We start from the raw sequence: 20,074 nt of genomic DNA, 5'->3' as shown, positions 1-20,074 counted from the left end.
AGAAAGAAACAGAGAGAAAGGCACAGACAAAGCCCTCCTACCAGACAGCAGACAGCTCTCCTTCCCCTATCCAGCAAAATGCAACTCGTCTAATGCAGCAACAGGTTCAGTATTGCCAGGCTAACAGAGTGAAAAAGGTATATTCTCTATATCATTATTGCTTGCAAATAAACAGTTTAAGAGCAGCTGGCTCCACCTTCTTTATTTATGCTCCATTATGAGGAATGTATTGTTTCAGTTCTAGCAGTACATGTAATTATCATAAATACATTTTTTGCATATAAGCAGGAAATAGTGAAATGCACAGCTTATTTATGCAATCTTTTAAATTTATTTTTTAATGTGAGAAGAATGTGAACAAATCAGCTCTGACAAAAGCCTAGTAATGATTTTAAAGTCAGAGCAGTCTTAAAGGAGGCTCTGTAAGAAACAGACTCCATACAATAGGAAAACTAATCTCAGACGAAACTGATAACTGCAAAGAAGAAATCATGGCTCAGTTAATAAATCAAGACCATATACAAAATTGCAGACTTACAAAATTACAGACCAAAACAGAATTAAGCTTAATTAAGTAACTAATAGGCTAGGACCCTAGAAGAAGGGAGATTGGCTTCTCATTTGAAGCATCTAGCTGTACAAACATCACAATGCAATGTACTCTGTGTGAACAGGTGCAATGCGTATAGTACATAGTGGTACAACGACAGAAATAAATCCCATAAGAAGCTACCATCACAATGAGGACAAGATTTCATAGAATATAGGACTGAAACTACAGCAGTTACCCTTAATCTTTTATTAGGAGGGAAAAATAAAAATAATCAATGCTTCCAAATAAACTTGCCTTAAAAGATTTAAAAAAAAAAAAAAAAACAGTTTTTCTTTGTCTGATACTTCTAACCAGATTTTTCCTATATTCTGGTTCCAAAATTACGCTGTTATTATACTTCTCACCCCATCATACGCTTCCCACCCACTTTCCCCATTCCCAGGTGCCCTTTCCCCTGTAAGTGATATATTTGCAGCTATAGAATTACAAAGATCAGAAAACAGAACTAGTTTTAAGCCAGTCTCCTCATCCCCCAATTTTTAAAAACTAGACTCTACTTGATGAGTCATATCTCCTTCTAGCACTATATCTATCTAGACACCCATCTCCCTTAATATATTTCTATACAGTTTGGCTATGTGTGATTTAGATGGGACTTAAGAACATTATAATACAGGTAAAATTTTCTAAAGAATATTTACACACAAATAAAAAATGTAAGTGCATTTGACTTATTCAAACCCTGCGTTTTGGCAACAATAATCCTAAGTATATTAATTGTAAAAATCATCCTTTGTATGTGGTTTTGTGTATTAACATGCTTCAAAAATTAGAATATGTCTCTCTGCATAAACAAAACTACCTTGAAACAAAAGCTTCAATTCCTTTGTTTAAAAAACTCAGTTTTCAATTAAAAATTAAATAACTCTTTCAATATATAACTTATAAATCAACTGTATCTTCACCTTATTCACAAAAATCTTTAAGAATGTCAAATAAATTTTGGGTCATATTTAGAATACAGATCAATATTGCTTTAGCTATTTTCAGGGTGGATAACCTACAGCATAGACATTAGAATGCAATGGCTACCTATACATTATACAAACTATCTTGGAAAAATTTCTAGTAAGAAACTAAGAGTCCAGACCACTCTAGTCTCATTGTAATCCACCAATTCAACCTCTCTAGTGCTGCAGTAGTATATTACCCTCCCGAGGGTGGATGATTAAGCGGAGACAGACACACACTAAAAATGATTTAACAGTCCCCGACTTCAGGTCACTTGTCTGTAGAGAAACTTTTCCAAAATATATTTAGTGTGCCCAAGGTACCAACATGTATCTCCTCCTCACTATTTGGCCTGGCAGCTCTGCTTTTCTACTATTGCCCTATTGTTTCTCCAAAGATTTATTAAAATGTGTTAAGAAAAATGTCAATTAAAAAACACATAAACCTCAGAGTTTGACAGATGAATTTGAATTAGATATTTGTATTTTCTGAATTTTTAAAATAAGGTTCTAGGTATTTTATTTTGTTTCATTTTGTTTTCATTAAAGGAGAAGACAATATTTGATTTCTACCAGCAGGAATCAAAAGGAACATAAAGGACCATGAAGGCTCTTTTCTAAAAAACAACCTGAGAGCTAAATTTAAAAGGAAAACAAATCTTTTCCCTTAGTGAAAAATGAGACCGGGCACAGTGGCTCACACCTGTAATCCCAGCACTTTGGGAGGCCAAGGCAGGCAGATCACAAGGTTAGGAGTTCGAGACCAGACTGGCCAACATGGTGAAACCCTGTCTCTACTAAAAATACAAAAATTAGCTGGGGGTGGTAGCACGTGCCTCTAGTCCCAGCTACTCGGGAGACTGAGGCAGGAGAATCGCCTGAATCCAGGAGGTGGAGGCTGCAGTGAGCCAAGATCATGCCACTGCACTCCAGTCTGGGCAACAGAGCAAGACTCCGTCTCAAAAAAAAAAAAAAAAAAAAAAAGAAAGAAAGAAAGAAAGAAGAAGAGGAAGAGGAAGAAGAAAAATGTACAACACCTCAAAACTTTTCCCATGTCTGTACATTTTACTAGATTCAAAGCACAATAAGTGGTACATTGTTAGTACTTACTGGAATTCAAGATATTCTTTCCCTAGTTGGGACTGGAGACAATAAGGACTGAAGAAATCATTGTAATTGACTACCATACTATGGAAGTTATAAAGTTATTAAATTAAATTGCTTCATTTGTTGATATGTCATGGGGCAATTTGGTTCTGTAGAAAGATCCTAAACTGAAAGTTAAAAACTGGTTCTATCCCAACTTGATCTATAGATTCAATTCAATCCCAATCAAAATTCCAGAAAATTATTTTGTGGATAAGAACTCACTGATTCTAAAATTTATATGGAGAGGCAAAAGACTCAAAATAACCAACATAATATTGAAAGAGAAGAACAAAGTTGGACAAATGAAACTACCAAACTTCAGGACTTACTATAAAGCTACAGTAATCAAGAATGTGTGGTACTGGCAAAAGAATAGACACAGCAGATCAATGGAACAAAACAGCCCAGAAGAAGGTCCACATATGTATAGTCAACTGATCTTTGACTTAAAAGGAAAAGCAATACAATGGAGCAAAGATAGTATTTCCAAGTGGTGACGGAACGAATGGACATCTACATGAAAAAAAAATAAATCTAGACACAGACTTTACACTCTTCACAAAAATTAACTCAAAATGGATGGTTCATAAACCTAAATGTAAAATGCAAAACTCTTAAGACTCCTAAATAGGAAAAAATCTGGATAACTCTGAGTTTCACAATGACTATTTTAGATACAACACCAAAGACATAATCCATGAAAGAAATAATTGATAAGCTGGATTTCATTAAAATTAAAAAGTTGTGCTCTGCAAAAGACACTGTAAAGGTAATGAAAAGACAAGCCACAGACTGGAAGAAAATATTTGCAAAAGATGTATCTCATAAAGGACTGTTATCTAAAACATGCAAAGATTCTTAAAGCTCAACAATAAGAAAATATTATAACCTGATTAAAAATTGGTCAAAGACTTTAACAGTCACCTCACCAAAGAAGATATACAGATGGCAAATAAATATATGAAAGGGGCTCCATATTATATGTCATTGGGGAAATGCATATTGAAAATAACAACGACATCCCACTATACACGTAATAGAATTGCCCAAACTCACAGCAATGACAACATCAAATGATGATGAGGATGTGGAGCAACAGGAACTCTCATTCATTATTGGTAGGAATGAAAAATGGTCCAGCCACTTTGGAAGACAGTTTGGCAGCTTCTTACAAAACTAAATACATATACAGTCCAGCAATTGCACTGGTTGGTATTTATGCAAAGGAATTGAAAACTTATGCCCACACAAAACCTACACACAGATGTTTATAGTAACTTTATTCATAATCGCCAATACTTGGAAGAAATTAATATACCCATTAGTAGATGAATGGATAAAATATGGTACATCCAGGCAGTGAAATATTATTTAGCGCTAAAAAGAAATGAGATATCAAGCCATGAAAAGACATGTAGGAAACTTAAATATATATTACTAAGTGAAAGAAGTCAATCTGAAAAGATTGCCTTCTATACACTGTATGTATCTATACACTGTATGATTTCAACTATATGACATTCTGAAAAGGCAAAACCACGGAGACAGCAAAAACTCACTGTTTGCAAGAGTTTAGGGTAGAGAGAGGGATGAACAGAAGAACACAGGATTTTCAAGGCACTGAAACTACTTTGTATAATACAATAGTGACAGATACACGTCATTATTTTCAAACCCACAGAAGGCACAACACCCCAAGAGTGAACCTTAATGTAAACTATGGGCCTGGAGTATTAATAATATGTCGAAGATGGCTTATCATATGTAACAAATATACGACTCTGGTGGGGGATATTGATGACAGGGGAGGCTGTGCATGTGTGAAGGCAGGGGGTATATGAGAAATCTCTGTACCTCCCCATCAATTTTACTATGAAACTAAAATTACTCTAAAAAAATAAAGTCTATTAAACAATAAATCAAAAGAAAATTGGTTCTGGTCCCAGCATTGCCACAAATAGCTTGCATACCCTGGGCAAGTCATGCAACCATCCTGAGTTTCAGTTTCTTCCTATGCTAAAAATAATAAATTTAACAGGATGGAATTGAACAGCATATCATAATAATAGTTATTATAGCCAATGCTTAAGTGCTTACTATGTGCCAGGAACTGTTCTAAGTACTTTTTATTTCTTAACTCTTTAAAGCCTAACAATTGCCCTATGATTAGGAATTATTTTTAGTCTCATTTTCAAAACGAAGAAAAAGAGAGATTAAGTGACTTGCCTGAGATCACATAGCATAATAATAATAATAGGATTTGAACCCTGCCTGTCTAGCTTAGAGTTTATGTGCTTAATCCCTATACCATACTGTTTTACCCAATACCTAAAGATAGTTAAGGCCCCATCCAGCCATAAGATTCTGTGGTTGTGAGTCAAATCCAATAAGTCCTAATGATTTCTTACTCTATCTGGCTTACTAACACAGAATAGTGAAAATTTGCTGTTCAATACCCATAGCTCTCAATACATTTGGTTTAATGGTACAGCAACTCCATCTAAAATACATACTCTATCATGCATTCTTAAAGGTTGCATAGTTCAAGATTCAAATATCTAATAGTAATGCAAATAATTGTTTAAAGAACTAAATAATAAACACAATAAAACATTTCCTATTTTCTATAGGCTGAGAAAGGAATGAAAAAAGCAAGAATTCAATTGTAAAGGATTGGTGTATTTTGGGGGTTTTGTTTGTATGTTTGTTTTTTGAGACAAAGTCTCGCTCTGTTGCCCAGGCAAGAGTGCAGTGGTGCAATCTCGGCTCACTGCAATCTTCGCCTCCCCAGTTCAAGCGATTCTTCTGCCTCAGTCTCCTGACTAGCTGGGATTACAGGCGCACGCCATCATGCCCGGCTAATTTTTGTGTTTTTAGTAGAGACGGGATTTCACCATGTTGGTCAGGCTGGTCTCAAACTCCTGACCTCGTGATCCACTCGCCTCAGCCTTCCAAAGCGCTGGGATTACAGGCGTGAGCCACCACTCCCAGAGAGCAAAAGTCTGGGATTAGTGGGTCAAAATGAGTAAGTGCTACACTAAGTAAATGACTGCCATTGAAGACACCACCATAAAGTTAATTGTATGTGGCGTAATTAGACAATAGTTCTTTTTTCTTCTTCTTTTTTTTTTTTTTAGACCAAGTCTCACTTTGTCGCCCAGGTTGGAGCGCAGTGGAGCGATCTCAGCTCACTGCAAGCTCCGCCTCCTGGGTTCACGCCATTCTCCTGCCTCAGCCTCCCAAGTAGCTGGGACTACAGGCACCCGCCACCACACCCAGCTAACTTTTTGTATTTTTAGTAGAAACGGGGTTTTACCATGTTAGCCAGGATGGTCTGGATCTCCTGACCTAGTGATCTGCCCGCCTCGGCCTCCCAGAATGCTGGGATTACAGGCGTGAGCCACTGCACCCGGCCCATTAGGCAATAATACTTAACCTTGGTCATCTGTTTTAAAATTGTATCCCATTGGGCCCAAGGACAATAGTAGGCCAGGAGTACCATCCTTAAATGGGAAAAGATGTATATCTAATTTAAATTCTAATCAACAAATGTTTAAATTTAAAACTAAAATAAAGTATTACATGTAAACTATGTAACTGGAAGTACAGTTATTATGGCTGGAGGATTTTATATGCCTCCCCTCCCTACTAGACTAAGAGACTCCCTCCCCACCATCGCCACCTTCTTCCCTTCTGCCCCCCAGAACAGAGGCCTTACTTATTAAGCTTTGTTGGTCTAGCATCTGGCAGTACACCTGTAATATAACTGAAGCTCAAAAAAGTTTTCTTGAATGAATGAATGACTAAAGAAACAACAGTACATAGCATTTATAAACCTTGGTTAATTGAAAACCAATAAATTTGAGATATAAGGATGATATAAACAAGTAAACAGCGCTTTGAAAAATGTATTAAGTCACATATTAAACATATCCTTATCTTAAGATCTTGTGACAAAAATAGAAAAAGTAATCTTCAACTTTGCTGTATGTTTGGAAGAATTTCACAATAAAAAGTTTGATAAGGCTGGTTGCAGTGGCTCATGCCTGAAATCTCAGCACTTTGGGAGGCCAAGGTAAAAGGGTCACCTGAATCTAGGAGTTAGAGACCAGCCTGGACAATATACTGAGACCGCATGTCTATAAAAAAATCATCCGTGTGTGATGGCACGCACCTGTAGTCCTAGCTACTCGGGAGGCTGAGGTGAGAAGGTGAGAGGATTTCTTGAGCCCAGGAGGTCAAAGCAGCAGTGAGCTATGGTTGCACCACTGCACTCCAACCTGGGTGACAGAGTCAGACTGTGTCCAAAAAAAAAAAAAAAAAAAGTTTGATTAAAAAGTTAGTCATATCTCACACCACTCAGAATGGGGATTATTAAAAAGTCAAGAAACAATAGATGCTGGCGAGGCTATGGAGAAATAGGAACGCTTTTACATTGTTGGTGGGAATGTAAATTAGTTCAACCATTTTGGAAGACAATGTGGTGATTCCTCAAGGATCTAGAACCAGAAATGCCCTCTGACCCCATAATCCCATTACTGGGTATATACCCAAAGGAATACAAATCATTCTACTATAAAGATACATGCACACATATGCTTACTGCAGCACTATTTACAATAGCAAAGACATGGAGCCAACCAAAATACCCACCAATAATAGACTGGATAAAGAAAATGTCATACATATACACCATGGAATACTATGCAGCCATTAAAAGGAATGAGATCATGTGCTTTGCAGGGACATGGATGAATCTGGAAGACATCATCCTCAGCAAACTAACACAGGAATAGAAAACACCGCATGTTCTCACTCACACGTGGGAGCTGAACAATGAGAACACATAGACACAGGGAGGGGAGCAACACACACCAGGGCCTGTCGGAGGGTTGGGGGGCGAGAGGAGGGCGAGCATCAGGACAAATAGCTAATGCATGCAGGGCTTAAAACGTAGATGATGGGTTGATAGATGCAGCAAACCACGATGGCACACGTATACCTATGTAACAAATGTAGAATTTCTGTACATGTATCCTGGAACTTAAAAAAAAAAAAAAAAGATATTCCCATGCAACTAGCAGAATTTCAATAAACAGTATTTCTGAGAAGAAAATTCAGCTTCCCTTCATATTTCATTTATCTATTATTTCTTCACATCTATAACATAAGTGTTCGTAAAAACCTGAAGTTGGCTTCAGAGTATTTCATAGCAATGGAATTGTCCTCTTTGAGGAAAACATCTTGATAAGCTGCTGGAGTCAGAGAGTGAGGCATGAATAATTCTTGTGGGGTTAAACTGTACTACATAAAAAATGAGTAACAATTTGAAGTTAAGGGAGCACAGAGATGAGAGGGAGGAAGAAGAGGAGTAGTGGGAATTCCCAATGTAAACATGGACAGATTTATTTTAAGTAATGCCTAATAATAAATTCTATGAAGCTTATGTTTTGTGATGCAAATATTCTCCTTCTCTCCAAACTTTCAGGAAAAGAAAATATATATTATACAGTCTTATATAGTAGTAGAATGAAGAATCAAAGAATGAAAAAATGAAGTTATTGCCTCACATTCGCCCATATACTGTAGCCTTTATAATCACAGCAGTTGCCTATTAAGACAGAAAATATTCCCACAGTTCCTCGGAGTGACCAGTGGTAGAGTGAACAGTGGCCAGTGAATAGTAAATAGCAAAGAGTAGAAAATCAAAAGTATCTTTAATATAGAATGACTCATATCCATATGTGGATGCACATATGGATCATCCTCCATATGTGGATATGAGTCATTCACCCTTTTCCACAATTATAAAGGAGAAATATGACCATGGGGAAAAGTGGCATGGAGTTTAATATCTGAATAAGATTATTATGCTATTATAGCTGTTGTTACTACTCCTATAAGCTGATCTTAAATGATATGAATATCTTCAGAAATTCAGAAGAGGGTACTTTTGTGACACAATCAATAAATGCTAAATCAATGGATTACAAAACATAAAAATGTTATTTGTAATAATTCCCTGGCTCCAGAACAATGTATTAGACACATATACCATATGAACTCTTCCTGCGGACTACTCAATCCTCTCTACTAAACAATCTACAACAACGCCAGCAACTATCTTGAAAGTTTCCACATCTACGTAATTTACTTATATGTACAGTTTATATTTAATACAAAAGGAAAGAGAAACTACAGAGTGCATTCTATAGGAAAAATAAGAGTCACTTTCATTTTCTATAGGAAAAATAAAAGATATAAAAGATGCATCTTAATTGCCATAGATGTTTGTCAAGCAGGTTGGTGAGATCCTTACTGTTTGGCCTGGTGAGGCTATACTCAAAAACTCAATAGTCTTCATATCTTTCCAATATACAAAAATTGCTACTATTAATAAGAATGCTTTCTTAAAAGTTATCTCTACTACATGTGTCAGAAACTCAGCCCAACATATACTTTCTCATTTAATCCCCCAACAGCATTATAAGAAATCTCATTTTCAGATTATACATAAACAAAAAGAGGCCCAAAGACACATACCTAATAAGTAGCAAAGGTCGGGCCTAACATCTATCCAAATGGAATGTGTGAGGAATAGAAGGAGGGGCTTTATAAAATTACTCCAAAAATTATCTAGAATAATACACTGGTAATATTAGGTAGGAAAAGAAGACTAATGATGGGGAACAGATTTGAAAGGATTTATGTTCCCTAGATAATTTCAAAACTTAAATTTTATATTTGTTTGAGGAAAAGTATATTAGGTATCTCAAAGTAAAATTTAAAGACAGGATAATGGAAAAGACTAGTATATTAAAAAATAACTTTCGAAAGTGACGAAAGAAAACATACCATGAACCAGTTTGATTAAGGAGTTGGAAACATTAGGCAGGGCACGGTAGCTCACGCTTGTAATCCCAGCACTTTGGGAGGCCGAGACAGGCAGATCACCTGAGGTCAAGAGTTCACGACCAGCCTGGCCAACATGGTGAAACCCCATCTCTACTAAAAATACAAAAAAGTTAGCTGGGCGTGGTAGATATTACACAATATTTGATAACATAAAATAATTAGATAATTAAATTCTGAACTTTTCCAGGCACTACATTTTTACTATTACCATTATTTTAAGTTACCTTAATAGTGTATAGAAATAAATAATAAATTAGAGAAGTTTTAGGTAGTGGTGAGTAGCAGTCAAAATATTTATAGCTCATAAAGAATGGGCTCAGAAGAAATGTTACCATGACTAATCAAAACAGATGCTGGCTTTAAATACAGTGTGTATTCCCTGAATATCAACTCTAGCTTTAGGTGTCAAATCAAAATCCATCTCTTAAAGCAAATCAAGAAAAGTTATATGTAGTTTTACCACTAAGTTCCTTCCCCTACTCTCAAGAAATTGATTCTCCAATAATTAAAAAGTATACGCTCCATCAGTAAAAAATATTTAAAACACTACACAGATCACTGTCTGTTCTCAACTCCATTCCTATCTAAATTTTAGATTATTACTAAAATTTTAAGGCTCTTCCTTATTTGGGTGTGTATTTTCTATTACTTTTTTTAGTGTTTAGATTTACCTTTTATTTTTTAATTGACATATAGTATTTATACAAATTTATGGGGTATAGGAGATTTTTGTTACATGCATAAAATGTGTAATGACAACATCAGGGTATTTAGGTTGTCTATCACCCTGAGTATTTATAATTTCTATGTGGCTTTTTTTTTTAATTTATTTTATTTTATTTTTTTAGTACACTCTTCTAGCTATTTTGCAATATAGTTTTTTGTTTTGTTTTGTTTTGTTTTGTTTTTGAGATGCATTCTCGCTCCGTCGCCCAGGCTGGAGTGCAGTGGTGCGATCTCGGCTCACTGCAAGCTCCGCCTCCCGGGTCCACGCCATTCTCCTGCCTCATCCTCCGGAGTAGCTGGGACTACAGGCGCCCGCCACCACGCCTAGCTAATTTTTTTGTATTTTTTTAGTAGAGACGGGGTTTCACCGTGTTAGCCAGGATGGTCTCGATTTCCTGACCTCGTGATCCGCTTGCCTTTTTCCTGACCTCGTGATCCGCTTGCCTTGGCCTCCCAAAGTGCTGGGATTACAGGCGTGAGCCACCGCGCCCGGCCAGAATATTCTTATTAACTACAGTTACCCTACTCTGCTATTGAACATTAGAACTTCTTTTGTCTAACTGAACGTTTGTACCCATTAACCAATCTTTCTTCATCCCCAACCCACTCAATCCTCCCAGCCTCTATTATCTATCATTACTTTCTGCCTCCATGAGATCAACATTTTAGCTCCCACATGAGTGAGAACATGAGATATTTGTATTTCTGTGCTTGGCTTATTTCACTCAACATAATGACCTCCAGCTCCATTCACGTTGCTGCAAATGGCATTTCCTTCTATCTTATGGCCAAACAGTATTTCATTGTTTGTATATATGCCACATTTTCTTTATTCATTCATCCATTGATGGACACATAGGTTTAATTTCATATCTTTGCTACTATGAATAGTGCTGCAATAAACATGGGAATGCAGGTGTTCCTTTGATATACTGGTTTCTTTTTGAGGGGGATACTCAATAGAGAGATTGCAAGATGATCTGTTTTTCATTTTTTGAGACATGTCCATACTGTTTTTCATAGTGGCTGTACTGTTGATGGGCTGTATACATTCCCATCAACAGTGTGTAAGAGTTCCCTTTTCTCTGCATCCTTTCCAGCATCTGTTATTTTCTGTCTTTTTAATAGTAGCCATTCTGACCGGCGTAAGATGTTATCTCATTGTGGGTTTTGATTTGCATTTCTCTGATGATTAGTGATGTTGAGCATTTTTCCTATACCTATTGGCCATTTGTATGTCTTCTTTTGAGAAATGTCTATTCATTTCCTTTGCCCACTTTTTAATGTAATGAATTGTTTTTACTGTTGAGTTGTTTGAGTTCCTTATATATTCTGGTTATTAGTCCTTTGTCAGATGAATAGTTTGCAAATGTTTTCTGCTGTTTAAAAGGTTTAATTTCAAAAAACAACAACAATGACATCCTACAGCAGTTATGTGTCTATTGACTTCAATTTATTCACTAAAATAGTTTGCATATAAATGATGGGTAAATTCCCCTTCCAGGCACTCTTTCTATAGCAGAAGTTAAAAACTACGATTCTCAGATGGCTTTGCCAGAATATGAAGCATTGGTATAAGATCAAAGGCAAAGACAGACTTCTTCCCCTCTCCTGCTTTTGGCACTGAAAACCTCAGCAATGGTGCTCCAACAGGCTCTGCAGCACAGAACTCGGGATCTGGGCTCTGGACTGCTGATTGCAACACTGGTTATGCAAGTGCAGAACAACAGCAGCCACCACAAGTAACTGGAAGCTCCAGCAGCTGTGACAAGCACAACAGAATTCAAGAAACTACATATTATCCTGGATTTTTGAAGTGTCCATAAGAGTGTGGATACACCTGGCTTCCTACAATGCAGTGAGATTGGTGATTCCAACAACCACAGCGAAATGTGGAAGCAGCAGCAGTGGCAGCGTAATACTTATAAGCTCTGGATAACAAAACTATCCCTTGCTTTCTGAAGGAATTTGTTACTAAATAATATTGCCACCTTCTGTTTGCTCCACCAGACTTTCCAACACTTTTGTAATCAATTCCCTGGATTGAAGTTCCTCTGTTCTGAGTCATTTCTGTTTGTCTGGGCATTGATTAATATAAGCCCATACTCCAATATATGCATAATTATTTATAATATACATACATTACTACAATACATACATTACAGAATATGCAGCAATAGACATTTTGAAAGACTGAGGTAAACAAGAAGTAAACATTCTAAATTTGGGGCTCTATTTATAAACAATTTAAAAACATTTTGCTCTTACTGAAGAGCAAACTGCTCTTGATGTTCTTACTGAAAAACATTAAAACAAAAAATTTGAGTAAATATGTGTCATTCTCTATGCCTTGGCTTGGTTTTACACTTTGTAAAACAGTCATTTGAAAATACAGTACTATTTTCAGGTTACTCAGATATAATGGTTGTCATGGGTGCAGAGGAGGGGTGGTGGTAAGTTAAGGGAGAAAACCTCACAAAATAGTAAATTCAAATGGAAGAAGAGTATCAATGGCTTTGCTTACTACATCACAATAATCAATTTTCAAAACTAATGACCAATTATGTAAAACACTTTGTTGAAGTTTGACTAGTAAATTTCCATCTTCACAGATGTAGTAAGTCATTCCTATAAACTAAGAGGTGTATCATTTTATTTTTTAACAAAAGAATTTTAAAATTAATTTAAAGATTGCATTTGAAAGATCTTAAAATAAGTTATAACATTACGTTCCAAGTTTTAAAAATATGCCAATACATTTTTGTACAATTTTCAATATATATAGAAACTAGTTTTACAATTACATTGGTTTTGGCAAGAAAATCACATTGTAATGAAAAGAATTACAAACATTCAATATGAAATGTTTTCTCCATAACCACAGGTCCTTCAAAAAGCAGTTACCTTCTCAGTCATTATTAGTACTCTACTTTAAAAAGACAGATCGAATATGTTACTTTTCAAAAATACATATTAGAGAGCATAGTATTGACAGTCACCTGTCATAACAGAAAAGGTGAGCAAAATTAGAACCCTTGTCATCCTGTAAAAGAAAAATGCATCACTGCCATAAATTTCTTATTACTCTTCAATACTCTACCTCTGGATAACCAGGGAACCTCAAGTGGTGCCAATGATATTCATGGACCATTCTCCATCTTATTACAAAGTATCATAAAGGTTCCACTAAAATTTTAGGATTCTTTCACATTTGGTAACATTATTTTTGACTACATTTTAAAGCTTTAAATTAAAAAACGAAAACAAAGTGACCACATCAATGATGTCCTACAGCACTTGTGTATACTTCTGACTTGCAATTTATTTGCTAAAATAGCTTGTCTATAAAAGACTGAAGGGATTTCATGTGTAGAAGTAGTTCTGTAACCTGACTCAGCAAGCCTTTTTCTATTCCATTCCAACCAACCACTCCAATGTTCTAAAACTATGTAACTATAGATAACATAGGTTTTCAAGAACACACTGTTTTACTGTAGGAGAGTATTTTGCTGTTTAGTCACAATCTTCTCCAGTGATTATTTTAGTGATTTATAACAACATAGTTCTTCAAATTATTTCAATTGAACCTAGCAAATATCATTGGATGAAACGTTAGAAATATTGGTACTTTCATTTAACTATACAGTAAACATTCCACACTGCATAATTCGTCCAAATACTTGCTTTTGCAAATCTTCAGCAGTTTTCTATATATAGTCTAGCAGTATTTGCTGACAAATGTGATATTGTTTGTTGCTATATTATTTTTCATACATCATTTCAGCCATTATTGCTCTTGAAGAACAGTGTTTCCAATGGTAAATATGTTTGTATTTTAATATTTTTTTTTAATCCCCAAAAGTCTTCTAAATACTAATTTAATGATTTTGTAAAGTCTATACTGAGACTCATGTGACATTAAACACTGCTTGATTCATGATCTAGATAGATTTTATTTTATTTTTTTTTTTTTTGAGACGGAGTCTCGCTCTGTCGCCCAGGCTGGAGTGCAGTGGCCTGATTTCAGCTCACTGCAAGCTCCGCCTCCCGGGTTCACGCCATTCTCCTGCCTCAGCCTCCCGAGTAGCTGGGACCACAGGCGCCCGCCAGCTCGCCCGGCTAGTTTTTTGTATTTTTTAGTAGAGACGGGGTTTCACTGTGTTAGCCAGGATGGTCTCGATCTCCTGACCTTGTGATCCACCCGTCTCGGCCTCCCAAAGTGCTGGGATTACAGGCTTGAGCCACCGCGCCCGGCAGATTTTAATGCCTTACCAATGAAATGGTCTTCCACCATCACACACCATACACTGAGGGTGACATTCTTTTTCAATGGCAGTGAATATAAATCCACATTTCAAATAGACTTCTTGATTATTTTTGGTTGATCAATTTTCAAATATTGCTAAATCATCATTGTTCTTACCTCATAATGTAGTTTACCAAGTGTTCATAATATGTTTTAGGGATGCTCTTGTTCAAATGGGCTTGGATTATTAGTATTATCTTTTCTATGCTTTTTTTCAGTCAGTTGTCTGTTTTGTTAGAGTTAGTTTTAGTTAATCTAATCTGTCACTAATCTGTGACTCCACATAACAAGGCATAGATAAAATTTAGTAGCTCCAACTCTTTAACGAACTCCACTCTCTCCCATCAGGATGTTCCATTTAAGCTGCAATGCATGTAAATAATGCTCTGATATTGCCCAGCTCTATCTGGGCATATTAACTACTGGTAACTTTAACTTCTTAGATTTTTTTTAAATAAAAAACACAAAAAACAATTTTTATTTCTTCTCAAACCCTAATGTATCATCTTGCATATTTCTTGGAATGGACGGACTTTATTTTTGAGGCCACTATTCTACAGTATGGGCTTTGGACTCAGATTTAAAAAATATTTATTGGCTATGTATACTTAAAGCAGGTTACTTATCCATGAATCTCACATAGCTCATCTATAAAATGAGAATCAGAATAACTATATCCCAGAACTGTTTGATAATTACATTAGATTGATAATAAGAGATAACATTTTTTGTGAACATACAAAGTGCAAGGCTCTAGTCAAAGCACATGAAATTTATTAATTCTTGAGTACGGTGTCTATACACAATGAGCATTTGATAAATATTAGTTTTCTTCCCCAGGAAAGAGAGAGAGAGAAAGAGAGAGTGAGAGAAAGAGAGATTAACTGTTCAAAATAAGCAATATTGATTAGGGCGAATAAAGTTGGTTGTTTACGTGCCTATTTCTTCCACAAAACCTCAAGGCTTCTAATCATGCTGTAGTCACCCAAATATTGTTAAGTGAATATACATAGGGTGACACCATAGCTTGCTGTTTATTATCTGTAAAAATTACAGCAAATCCAGCATTGACAGGATGTTCCATTAACTGCACAACCATTGCAAAACATGCTATTGTTTTTGCCAAATTCTATTATACCGTTGCAGAAAGGGTAACACCCTCCAGAGCTTTTGAAAATACAATAGTCTTTGATTATTTGTACTAACAGATGGGACATAAGGTATGGATAATCCAAAAATAATTTGTTTGGGTTTTGAAATGTGTTTTCATATTTATATCTAAGCATTGGCATACCTAATATTCTATAAGAATGAATGTACTTTGAACAACAAAACTAGAGTATGAAAAGCTGACTTAGAAAAAAGTTTAACACAAATTGGTTTCTCTTATCTTTTTCCTTAATACCTCTGTGTAACGTATACCGCTTTGATTACTCCAACTACAAAGAACTCACCTTTTCCCAGACCTTATCAGATTATCTAAATGTTGGTTTCTACAGGAATATTTTGTGTATAAAGCAGGAAATTCTCATCAATAAATCTGAAATCAAGTTTGTGTAGGTATTTAAAAAATCAACAGGAATATAAAATATGTCATCTGCTTCACAATCAGGAATTTTTATTTTTAATAAATTATTTTATTCCTTTGCATATTACAAACCATTAATGTCCTCCACAACTCTTTTTTTTTTTCAGTTAAGAAACAGGAGGTAGAGAAAAACTAGCTTGTGATATACAATATTTAGTTATGTAATCCATCTGATATCTCACAAGTTTTCCTGTCAAATTCATACTGCTCTTCTTTTTTAAAAAGATAAATAAATTATTGTGAAATGTTTAAATATAGTAAAAGGAGGAATAATAAATACAAGGTATCACTGTGTCTCAATAAGAAACTGAAAGATTAGCTTTTCATCTTACTCTTAATTACTCATGGGCCATACACTCTATCTCTAGGTGTATGGGAAGCAGAGTGCTTCGGTAGAAAGAATGTGGGCCTTAAAGTCAAAGCCTGGATTTGAAAGAAGCTTCCACATTCACTACTTGTGACCTTAAACACTATTTTTCCAGAATTTCAGTTTCCTCATAGCAAAGAGAAGGCAAAATTATTAAATGAGAACATAATAAAGTGTTTAACCCTTAAGAAACATTCATTACATAATAATCCAATTTCTACTTTTTTTCCCAAACCAGAAATTCTCAAATTTTGTTGTACTGTAGATCTGTTCTTTTTTTATTTTTATTTTTTAGAGATGGAGTCTCACTCTGTTGCCCATGCTGGACTGCAGTTGTGTGGTAGTAACTTACTGCAGACTTAAACTCCTGTGCTCAAGCAATCCTCCCACCTCAGCCTCTGCAGAGTGGCTGGAACTACAGGTGTGTGCTACTGTGCCTGGTTTGTATTATAGATCTCTTCTAACTACTAATGATTCACATCAATAACTGATACTTCTCTATCACATAGTTATAAAATTTCTTCACATAAACTGTTGAATTAAATCCTCACTGTCACTCTGTAATCAGACTTTAACCTAGGCCATCCAGTGCACTCAGCATTCCATCAAGCCTGCTCCCCTATTTAAAAAAAAAAGTTCTCGCCAGAACTAACAGTTTTACATTAAGAAAATGATATCTAACAATAATAAATATTATTAAACTATTTGGGTAGGTCCAAATAAGGACATATTCACATAAATATTACTAGTGGTTCTAGGACCTAAAACTTTACTGGGTAAAAATGTTTTTGTAACACTTTCCTACAAAATAGCTTATGAAACAAATTAAAGAATATATGCTCACATGAAAACTTTTAATAGCTATTATGATTATTTGAGAAGGGGAATGACCCTCAAGTAAAATTCAGTATGTTTTCTATTCTTTAGTAACACATTAAATTTCCTCAATATAATTTATTTCTTTGAAAACGATATTGAAAAAATAGATAATGTCTAAAATATCAGGTGGTTCATCAAAACAAGATCCCCACTTAACCTAACCAATTCTGAGAGAATAGTTGTTTAATCACTTAGATTATCCTAGGGCCACCTCTTAAGACCACACTTTAAAAATCATTTATTAAGTCTTTACCTTCTCTTGAATATGTTTCTTACTAATTAGAAGGAAACAGAGCACAAAAGTTAAAGGTATGTGGGTTCTGGATTCAGACTGCTTAAGTTGAAATCTTGGCTTTACTTTTAGATGAATTCCTTAACATTATTAACCCTTTTGTACTCATCATTAAAATGAGGGAAATGAAAGGACCTATATTACAGAGTTTTGGTGATGATTAAATAAGATAATTCAAGTACTGGTAATAAAAGTTGCTAAAATTTATCAGGCATTTTACCATATTCAGACACTGTGCTAAATATTTTACATATATTATTTCATTTAATATTCGCAAAACCCTGTATAACATATCTTACAGATGAGAAATGTGAGATCCAAGGTGCCACAACTCACACACCAGAACCATGATTTAAATCCAGCACACTAATTCTACAGTACAAACACTTAGATGTTAGGTGTATGGGAAGCTCAATGCCTGGCACATAGAAAACATTCAATAAATTTTAGCTTGTGTTTCTTTCTATTTTATCTAAATGCCAATTTATTTGAAAGTTCTAAATTGAATAAAGTAATTCTCAAATACTCAATTTCACGATTCCAATTCCTTGCTTTTACCCTATCCAACACCATTGTTCTAAAACAGAGAGAAAAAGAAAGCACACAAGTAAGAGTGTAATACTGTGAATTACTTATATGACAGCTAATAAAAGTCAATAGATGCAGGAGACTTTAATGCATATTACTAAATGAAAGAAGCCAATCTCAAAGGCTACACACTGTATGATTACAACTATATGATATTCTGGAAAACGCAAAAACTATGGAGACAGTTAAAAAAATCAGTGGTTGCCAGGGGCTGGGGGAGAGAGGGATGAACAGGTAGTGGACAGATAATTTTTAAGGCAGAGAAATTACTCTGTATGATTCTTATAATGGCAGGTAAATATTATTATGCATTTATTCAAACCCATAAAATGTATAACACCAAAAGTGAATCCTAACATAAACTATGACTCTGGGTGACAATGATGTATCAGTGTAGTTCATCAATTGTAACAGATGTACCACTATGCTAGAAAATGTTACTAACAGTGGAGGCTATGTATGTGGGGGTAAGACGTATTTTAAAAATCTCTGTATCTTATGCTCAAATTTGCTGTGAACCTACAATTGCTCTAAAAAAAAGTCTATTACAAAATGTATCATGTAGTAGATCTTGTATAAAGTCTCAACAATATCAAAGAATTAACATCATACTAACTCTCTGAGCACAAGCAATTTAAGTTAAAAATCAACATAAAAATTTTTTTGAGTCAATAGGAGTTATTTTGGGAATAAAACACAAAGTAAGGACTTGAAGGGGATGAAAACATCAGGATGAATGTAAAGCCAGATGGGGGCAAATTACAGAATGTCAATGTGCCTTAATCTAGGAAAGACAAATTTCTAAAAATGATACCAAATGGTTAAAAATCACTAAATGAGAAATTGAAGAGAATTTCAGGTTAGAAGGTTTTAAAGAGTGAAATAATTGTCCAAAGTCACCAAACTAGTTCATGGGAAAGCTGGAACTAGAAACTCATGACTCTAAATCCAGCACTCTTTCCACTGTAACAGATTGGCACCATAGAACATGTTTGACTCAAGGTAGTAAATTAAGTACACTGAAGAAAAAGATAAGAAAAAAAAGTGATAAAATGTAAAGTCTTTGATTCAGACCCAGGTATTACAGCTGGTATGGCAAAAAAAATAGCCACAATTTCTAAATGACTTTAACCAGGGAAAAAAGAAAGAGATGGGATTTGAAAAGGAATTAAATTTCAAGAATCAAGAGGAAGTGATGACAGACTTCCTTATTTGGTAATTTCAGACCTGAACTTTTGTCATTAAGGTAATAATTCAAAGTGCTTTAATGCCTGGACTGACCACACTAAATAACAAAATTATAACCTGTTGAGCTAAGGTCAGTTTTATAAACTGTGCCTAATATTTCTTGAATTCAAATCTGATTATAAATTCATCTGTTCATTGGGCTGATGTATTTTACTTTATTTTCTGGGTGCATTTAAAATAGTTTTTATTGTGGAAACTTTCAAACATACAAAAAGAGTACATAATCAATGAATTATCTTGTACTCATCATTCAATTTCAATAACTCACATTTTGCCTTTCATATTTTACTTATTGTCACTACCATCCTTTTTTGTTTTTTCTGGAGTAGCTGGACTGATTTAAGATGAAGAAGGAAAAATAAAGAATGAAAGGAATATTTTCAATCTGTTATTCATTGAGACTCTAGCCAAAAAGATTCCAGATTATGAAGCAAAAAGAAAAAAAAAAGACAA

General features: G+C 35.0%; 1 protein-coding gene across 8 annotated transcripts in view; it reads right to left on the bottom strand.

Moving 5' to 3' along the window:
• LOC105470366 (zinc finger and BTB domain containing 20) overlaps window positions 1-20,074 on the bottom strand; it is an 814,500-nt gene that overhangs the window by 765,700 nt on the left and 28,726 nt on the right. The window lies entirely within an intron of this gene.

The sequence above is a fragment of the Macaca nemestrina genome, chromosome 2, assembly GCF_043159975.1.
Source record: "Macaca nemestrina isolate mMacNem1 chromosome 2, mMacNem.hap1, whole genome shotgun sequence".
NCBI lineage: Eukaryota > Metazoa > Chordata > Mammalia > Primates > Cercopithecidae > Macaca > Macaca nemestrina.
This window is presented reverse-complemented; position numbering and strand designations above follow the sequence as displayed.